Source organism: Neovison vison, chromosome 6, assembly GCF_020171115.1.
Source record: "Neovison vison isolate M4711 chromosome 6, ASM_NN_V1, whole genome shotgun sequence".
Taxonomy (NCBI): Eukaryota; Metazoa; Chordata; class Mammalia; order Carnivora; family Mustelidae; genus Neogale; species Neogale vison.
The window spans coordinates 184,832,763-184,842,509 of NC_058096.1; positions in this window are offsets into that span (position 1 = coordinate 184,832,763).

Below are 9,747 nucleotides of genomic sequence, written 5' to 3' on the forward strand. Positions count from 1 at the left end.
TTCCCTCTGAAGTTCTTCTATGTCCCCAGTACACTGACACTTCATGACTGTGCCCTTTGGTGTGGGCCTTTTTTCATAACTGTGCTGAATGTCCAGTAGGTACTTTCAATCTCCAAATTTTAGTCATTCTGTGTTGGGAGACTCCTTTGAACTATTTCACTGACAACTTCATTTTCTCTTTTTCTTTCTGGAACTTCTGTTATCCAGGTATTGTACCTCCTCTGATTTTCTTATGATTTCTGTTTTGTGTTCTTTTTAGGATTTTGTTCTTCTTAGAAAGAAATGACCTCATGCTGTGGGCCGAATCTTGTCCCCCAGGAGATGTTGAAGTCCTAACCCCCAGTGTCTCTGAATGTGACCTTATTTGGAAATAGGGTCTTTGCAGAGGTAATCAAGTGAAACTGAAGTCAATGGGGTACATCCTAATCCTGTATGATGGGTGTCATTATTACAGGGGCAGTTTGGACACAGAGATGGACATGCACACAGGGTGAACGCTGGGTGAAAATGAAGGCAGAGATTGGGGTGACATCTCTATAAGATTCAGGACACCAAGAATTGCCAGCAGACCACCAGAAGTGGGGTGAGACTCAAGGAACAGTTTCTCCTCATAGAACTGGTTCACAAAGAACAGATCTCTACCAATACCTTGATTTTGATTTTGGATTTCTGGTCTCCGAAACCATGAGACAATAAATCTCGGTTGCTTTAAGCCCCACTTCCGTGGAACTTGGTTAGAGCAGCCCCAGGAAACTGATACACTTAATCTTTGCCTTCCATTTCTTCTATGAAGTTCTTCATATCTTCTGTCATTGTTCCAATTTCCAAGAGCCATTTTTTTTGTTGTTCTGTACATTTCCTTTTTGTCATTTCCACCTATTTCTTCATGCCTGCCACATATTTTCTCATCTGAGAAAGTTAATGATGATTGAAAGCTTTCTTTTCTCAGACTAGTCTGCTATTAAGCTCCTTGTTTTATGTCCTGTAAAGGCTCTTCTCAGGTGTGTCTAAATCTCCTGTTTAAGAGAGGAGGGCTAACAGGCTCTACACACCAAGCCAAGAATAGAGCTGATTAAATGCAGAGGGATGTGGGGGAACTCTTTTTTGGGGAACCCTGAATGTAAATGTCCCTAGGTCTTTTCATTCTGGGATTCCTGCCTGGAGGTAGAGACATACAGGGAGCAATCTAGAGGCTCAGCCTTCATTGTAGACTGTCACACATCTTCTGCCTCACACTCTCCAGGAAGTAAACCTCCTTTTTGGAGGGGAGTGGAGAGGAGTGGGTTCCCTGCATCCTGGAGTGAGGGGTGAGCTCAGGGAGCAGATGTGGGAAGCCATCTACTTGGGTTTTTTTTTTTTACTGGCTTTTAACCAATCCTCCTTACTTTGTCCTCTCTACCCTTCACCTCCCCTTCTAGAATTACATGAGCAATAAATTCCTGACTTTTTGGTGGATTTGATTGGTTGTTGGTTTTTGCAACTTGGCTTAGAGTTGGCTTTCTGCAGGCAGTGGCTACCTACCCATCTATTTTCCAGCTTAAAATACTTTCTTTTATTGTCTCCTCTTCATTCTTTCAGACCTGTGGTTTTTTTTTTTTTCTTTCAAAAAACAAAACAAAACAAAAAACTTTTACTCTAGCTTAAACAGTGTTCCAAGAGGGAACAAAACAATATGTGTGCTCAATGCTCTGTCTTCATCTGAAATTCTTGAGGTCTCTTCTTAAAACTAATTTTCACCTGATATAAAAACACTCAACAAACTACGAATAGAAGAGAACTTCCTCAAACTGATGAAAGGCATCCATATAAAGCCCACATCATACTACATGGTGAAAGACTAAATACTTTCCCCCTTAGATCAGGAGCAAAACAGAGATGTCTGCTCTTACCACTTTTATTCAAATTTGTACTGGAATTTCTAGCTAGCATAACTAGGCAAGAGAAAAGGATGAAAGGCACTCAAATTGGAAATAAATAAATAAAATTATCTTTATTGGCAGCAGGAATGATCTTATTTATAGGAAATCCTAAGGAATCCACTAAAAAGCTATTACAACTAAGTTCAGCAAGACAAAAAAATAAAAGAACAATATTAAAGGGCCAATTGTATTTCTATATACCAACAATAAACAATCTGAAAATAAAGTTAAGAAAATTACATTTTACAATAGCATTAAAAATAATAAAATACTTAGAAAGAATACTTTCAACAAAAGACAAAATGCAAAACCCATACTCTGAATACTATAATGTATTGTTGAAAGAGACAGAAGACCTAAATAAATGGAAATACATCCCATGTTCATGGATCAGAAACTGTATATTGTTAAAATGGCCATACACCCCCATGATCTACAGACACAGTGCAATCCTATCAAAATCCCAGTTGACTTCTTTGCAGAAATTGATAAGCTGATTCTAAAATTCATATGGAAAGAGTAGCTCAATCTTAAACAAAAACAAAATTAAAAGACTCACACTTCTTTTTTTTTTTTAAGATTTTATTTATTTATTTGACAGAGAGAGATCACAAGTAGGCAGAGAGAGAGAGGGAAGCAGGCTCCCCGCTGAGCAGAGACCCAATGTAGAACTCGATTTCAGGACCCTGAGATCATGACCTGAGCCGAAGGCAGTGGCTTAACCCATTGATCCAATGAGGCGCCCCAAAAGACTCACACTTCTTATACTAAAAACTTATTACAAGGCAACAATAATCAAGATATTGTGATACTGGCATAAGGGTAGACATATAGATCAATGGAGTAGAATTGAGAGTCCAGAAATACAGTCAATTGATTTTTGACAAGTGTGCCAAAACAATTAAACAGAGAAAGAATAGTCTTTTTGACAAACGCTACTGGGATAACTGGATATCCACAGTTATGACAGTTGATGTCAAAAGCACAAGCAACCAAAGAAACGATGATAACCTGGACTCCATAAAAATTAAAACCTTTCATTCTTCAGAGAACACAATCAAAAAAGTGAAAAGACAATTCATAGAATGGGAGAAAATATTTGCAAATCCCATATTTGATAAGGACTTTATAGAATATATAAGGATCTCTTACAACTCAATCGTAAAAAGACAACGATTAGACAAAGGATCTGAATAGATGTTTCTCCAATATTCATTTACAAATGGCCAATAAGCACATGATGATGCTCACCATCATCAACTATCAGAGAAATGCAAACCAAAAGGCTGGCTATAATACAACAAGGATTATGAAAAGTGTTGGTGAGGATGTGGAGAAACCTGAACCCTCAGACACTTTTGGTGAGAATGTAAAATGGTATATACAGACACTTTGGAAAATAGTCTGGAGGTTTTTCAAAAGGTTAAGCATCGGGTTACCATATAGCCCAGCAATTCCTGATTTATGCCAAAGAAATGAAAACAGAAAAACATGTACACAGCATTATTTAGAATAGCCGAAGAGTAAAACAAAAAACCCCATCAAATATCTATCAATTGATGAATGAGTAAATAAAATGGAATATTTCCATAGAATTTCCATTGTTGGCAGTACAAAGAAAGCACTGAAATGTCTAGAACTGGCAAATTTGTAGGACATGGAAAGTGACTGCTAAAGGATACAGGGTTTCTTTGCGGGCGATGAAACGTTTTGAAGTTGATTTTGGTGATGCTCGCATAACACTGTGAATATGGGAAAAATCATTGAGTTGTACATTTTAAATGTTTGAATCATGTAATATGGGAATTATATATAAGTAAAACTATTGTTTAAAAACACCAAATTTAGGGGTTCCTGGCTAGCTCAATTAGTAGAGCATGTGACTGTTGATCTTGTGGTCATCAGTTCAAGCCCCACATGGAAGGGAGTAGAGATTATTTTTTAAAAAACACCGATTTTAACAGTCCTGCCATCTGCATTTCTATTATGACCCTTCATGTTAATTTTGGAAGCAGTTGGGCTGTGCATTAAAAAAATCTGCATAATGATGGGGTGCCTGGTTGGCGTAGTCAATTAAGCATCCAACTCTTGGTTTCAGATCAGGTCATATCTCAGGGTCCTGAGATCAAGCCCCGTAACGGGCTATCCACTCAGCAGGAGCCTGCTTGAGACTCTTCCTCTCCCTCTGCCACTCCCTTTGCCTGCTTACACTCTCTGCTCTCTAAAATCAATCAATGAATTCATCAATCTTTAAGAAACAAATAAACATAATGACACTACGGATTTGAAGGGAGGTAGTCAGGGTCATGGACAGGGGGTCAGGCAGACCTGAGGGGACTCAGACACACCTGTCACTTCCTAGCTATGTAGTCTTGGAGGAGTGACTCAACCTCTTCCAGCCTCTGTTTCATAGTCTGTGGAAAAAGATTAACAATAGAAACAGAAAAAAGGATTTCATGTTCATAGTCAGAACCCTGTTAAATGCACTATAGAAAATTCGTTGCGATGCTTCTTGTCTGTCTTCTACCCAGGCAGAATGTATTAGAGGGATGTATGAAGCAGGACTCCTTTGGTTGCAAGACACAGACAACAAAACACAGTAGCTTAAGCACCAAAGGGAATGAATTGGTTTGCGATGCTGGGAGATTCAGGAGTAGCTTCAGGCATGGCAAGATGCAGGGCCTTAACCGATGACATCTCTCTCTTTTTCCCTTCTAAGCTTTATGGTAGCCAATAAGAGTGAAGACTTTGGAGCCAGATTGACTAGATTTGAATCCCTCTTGTTCTGTGACCTTGGACAAGTTACTTAACCTTCCTATGCCTCAGTTTCCTCATCTGGGATAAGAGTGCTGACCTCAGAGGAAAGTTGTGGGGATTCAGGGAGGTAATAAACATAATGCACTTAGAATAGTGCTTGCCAGAGTCAATACTACATAAGTATTTGACCATTATTATTATTATTATCATTGTGATTTATTTTTGTGGTTCTGCTGTAGCCAGGAACACTCCATCAGGCAAGAATGTTGGTTGCTAGAAGCTTAAGTATATATCCCTATAGGACAGAATAAATTTTTTTTTTCTTTTAAAGAGGAGGACTACTTTGCACACCAGTTGTAACTCCCAGGAAATTTGGGTCACGTGCCCATCCCGGACCCAAACAGAGGAATGTAGTCCTCTGATGGGCCCAGCCATGATACCCAGGGGCTGGCTGGGTACCTTCATGACTGCCTGGTGAGACCCCATGGACACCTATGACCAGAGGAAGCAAAAAATGGTTAAGCAGACAAAAACCAGCCTTGCCCACACCTGCTGTAAGGAAGTTTCCAAACACGGCTGCGGAAAACATGAGCCTTCTGGGAAGGCTGCGATGGGGCCATGGCAAGCTGGGAAGTTCATGGCGAAGCTGATGGTGGCGAAGGGGCTCCATCTTAGAGCTGGGGACCTACTCTGTGCCAGGCCCCTGCAGTTATCACTAGGAAAGCGAGGCCTCTTGGGCTTCCTTGAGGCCGAGGAATGCCATGTGGTATGCATTACCCACAGAGTAATAGACCGTTTACCTTCCCCAGCGCTGGGAACACACAGACCTAATTGGTGTAGCCACTAGAGTATTGTATGTCTTTCATTGTGGTCCCAGAACTTGAGACCCTCTTACTTTTGCAACCAGAACGACATGCTGAAGAGATGGTGGTCTTCAATCTAAATGGAAAAAGCAACAAAACCACATTTTAGACGGTTGTGGATGGTTTGAAGTGGTTTCTGGTTAGTCCCAACTCCGTCGGGCATCTGAGAGGTTGGCTGCATCTGGGGGCCGCTAGAAGCAGGAAGTGACTTCTCGAAGCCAGCCTGAGTCTGCATTCCCAAATATGGAGTTCAAGGACTCCTCTTGGAGAAAATGAAACAGAAGCTTCCAACAAAGGGTTCTTAGAAGTCGGTTTGTAATTAACCTTTCCATGTAACATGAGATTTCTGAATTGAGGGGAAAAAAATAGATTCCATTTTTACAGTGAACAGATACGTGTAAACGGCAGTTCCAATGTGCTTTACAGAGCATTGATTACCAGATGCTGGGGATCTTAGTCAACAGACATGTCTAAACTAATCCAATCTACCCCTTCTTTTTAATTCAGGTTTTCTCCTATGCATGACAAACCGGCCTCACTGGGCTCTGCTCAGGGCCGCTGCCCAGCCTCTCGAGCCTGGGGCACCAGCGCCTCAGGGAGGCCCTGCCTTCATCGCCTGCCCTCATTTAATCTGTGACCTCAAGGATGCGTCTCCAAACCGTAATTGAATTCCCATTTGATGTGCTTGACCTCAGCTTCCCACAGAGCTGATTCCCAGTGGATGGAGTATGGCCGGGACACGGGAAGCCACCGCACTGGCCCTCTGCTCCTCCTCCCACATGATGCGGCCTCCCGACAAATCTCGTTTGGCCCACCGGGCTTGAAAGTGTGTCTGAATGTCAGTGCCTTCAGAGGCCGCCTGCGTTGGTTAGGGACGCTGTATGTAACCAAGTACCCCAGGCTGGGGGGCTTTAAGGATGGAAATGTATGGTTTCACAGTTGGGGGGCTAGAGGTCCAAGATCAAAGTATTGGCAGGGGTCCTTCTGAGGGCTGTGGGGGAAGGATCCGTCCCAGGCCCCCTCTCCTAGGCCTTTTTCTCTCCATGTGACTGTACCTCCTGACCTCATTTCCTCTCTTTATAAGAACACCAGTCACATTGGATTCGAGCTACCCTAACACTCTCATCTTAATGTAATCTGCCAAGACCCTGCCTCCTAGTAAGGTCACATTCTGAGGTCCTGGGAATGAGACCGCAGCCTAGGAATTTCAAGGGAAGACCACTCAACCGGTAGTAGACGCCATGGGGCTGCATCTTGCTACAGTCTCTCTCTCATTCGCTCATGCCTGATGCTCCGTGCCTTTCACAAATGCTGTTTCCTCCTGGCCTCTGTGTGGTTGTGGACGGTGGCTCTGCCCCCATTAGTTCTTTCCTTGGTTCATTCATGTATTCAATCAACAAACACAATAGTGCCTACATTGCAAGACTGCTGAGAAAATGAAATAACATATTTACATGTCTAGATTAACATCTGGCATATGATAGGTTTTCAACTGAGTTTATTCAACCATTGATTTACCAGTATGTATCAAGCACCACTAAAAGCCAGGAACAGGGCTGGGCTGCGTGTGCAAAGTCAGGCCGTGTCTCTGCCCCTGGGGTGTGAAAGAGGGAGAGGAGGCAGACTTGCTCCAGGAGCCCTGGCCCAAGCGTGTGGACAACGGTGCAGAGTGCTCTGTTAAGCTGGGGAAAGCGTCCGGTGAACAAAGGGCTAGAGCAGGAAGAAACTGGCGGGAAGGCACATGGGGGGCTTCTGGGGCCTACAGGAAGGCGGTGAGCTTCCTCTGAGTGTCAGGTCGATGCTGGGAAAGCTTCGCAATCAGAGCCCAGCTGCAGGGGTGAGGTCGGAGTGTGGTCAGAAGGGGAGCACTCCTGGGAAGCAGCAGCAGGAGCCCTGCGGGGAGAGATGGCAGGTTGGTCTGGAAGGGGAGAGGGGATGGGCAGGAGTGGTTAGCTTCGGAAGATTAACGGGAGACTTGGGTGGTGGCTGGGTGGGGGTGTGGTGGTAGGGGGGATAGGGGAATGGTTTGGTGGGAGGGGGCGGGGAGGTACCAAGGATACACTGGCTTCCAGACCTGTCCCAGAGGGAGAGGGAGGCTTCCAACTGAGAAAAACAAGAGGGTCGGTTTTGCAGGGACCTGCTGAATTTGAGGCAAAGGAATCTGGACTTGATAAAGCCTGAAGAGCTACTGTCAACTGTTGATTCATTCATCCCACACATGTTTTTGGAGCCCTCGTGCACAGCGAGTAGTGTCAGACATCAGGGATGCCCCAGGAAGCAAGTCAGAGAGTCTTACGCCACCGTGGACAGTCTAGCGGGGAGATGGACCGCAAGATGAGCGTGGGTAACTCCCTGCAGACAATGCTGACCAGAGACACGGCCCAGGTCAGGCGAAAGGGAGCTGGGGCGCTGCTGAAGTTGGAGGGGAAAAGAAAGGCCTCTCTGAAGAGGTGACAAATGAGCTGAAGCCTAAAGGGGGAGAGTGAGCCAGATACCCATAGGAAAGAGCTTGGTGAGAAACATCCCAGGTGGAGGGCACAGCATGTGCAAAGGCCTGGACGAGGGAGGGGGAGGCTCAGCAGGAGGGAGTGAGAACCAGGGGCCAGGTCAGGTACAGACTGAGAAGCTAAAGGAATGTATTCACATTTTCTCGGGGGGGTGGCGGTGGGGGGGCTGGGAAAAGCCACTCAAAGAGGCTTTAGGCAAGGGAGTGCCAAGTTTGAAAAAAGCCGCTCTGGAATTCTAGGGACTCTGCCCTTATAGCCCTCCCTTTTGCTTAACTTGGTTTGAACTGAGTTTTTGTCACTTGAATCCCAAGGGTCTCAACTAACACATTTGGGAAGAAAAACTTTTCTGGGGGACGCGTGTTGAGATCCAAGAATCACACAGGATGCTGGAGCTGGGTGGGGCCCCCGGGGTGAGCCAGGTTAGTAGTGTTCCCACTGCTCCCGTGAGGACAGAGGCGAGCCATGGCCCAGGCCTCTCCTGCTACAGCTGCTCTCCAACAGTGCTTTCTCCAAGGGCATCCTTGCCTAAAACCGGAAACCCCTGAATCAACTGTGTGTGCTGCTCCATAGAGATGGGCAAACTGAGGCCCAGGCAGATCAGTGAATGCCTGAGGCCATGCGGCTGGGAAGAGGTCATGCCAAGAGCAGGATGGGGCTCTGCAGCCCCTTCCAGTGGGCTTTGCTGTGGAGATGTCTGCTTGCCACTGAGGCCCAGACGGGGAACTTGCGGTGGGGTCAGAAGTTTCGAGTTTCAAAGACGCCCTTCCCAGATATGGCCAGTGATGGGCTTGAAGAGGCTGCAGCTTTGGGTCCATCCCTCCCAGCAGAGGGATGGAGCCAGGGCCAGATTCGCAGACTGCGGCAGGAAGTACAGAATGAGGAGAAGGAAGGCCCTGACATTGAACTTCTGTCTGAGGTTCCATGCAAGATGGAGGTGACTCTTGCTGACCCAGCATCCTCTGGGGCTGGCAGCACCCAGGACCAAGCAGTACAGCCCAGAATAGGCACGTGGGGTGTGGACGCGTCACCTGAAATCTCCAAGCCTAGCTCTCATCCGATGTGAAGCGGGTAGCAGCTTCGCAGGGATGTGGGGAGTGCTCAGGGGGTTCTGCCTAACTGTCTAACACAGTGCCTGGAGCCCGGTTGGGCACTAGATTAGCTGTTGCTTTGCTATGGATATTGGTCTAGGGCCATTATCTCACTCAGGTCCACACAGCAGGGCTGGGGACAAGGGGCGGAGAAAGGCAGAGCCCAAAGAAGTCTGGACGAGGGGCTGGTCGGCCAACAGGCATTAAAATCCCACCTGATAGTAAATTCCCAGTGGAAATGAAGGGTGGGAGTTTGAGGTCTTCCCAGTTCATGGAACTGTGACTTTTCCTCCAGCTGGCGTTCCTCCACAAAGGTTCAAGTTGTAGCAATTGCTTGGCGCTGTTCACATGTCTTTGTTTTATTTTTATTTGTGTGATGAATCATCAAAATAAATAAATTGCCTATGTGATTTCAAGTAACTGAAACGAAACAAAACAAAACAGAAGAGAAAAACCTGCTTTGCCAAGTTCCAGATTCCTTTGGTCCCAGGTTCATCTCACCACACCAGGCACTATAGCTGTGTTTGTATATGCTCTCAATCAGTCCCCTCCCCCCCAACAGCCAAGGCTTAGTATTATTCCTTCTTTCAGACAGGGATACTGAGGCTCAGAG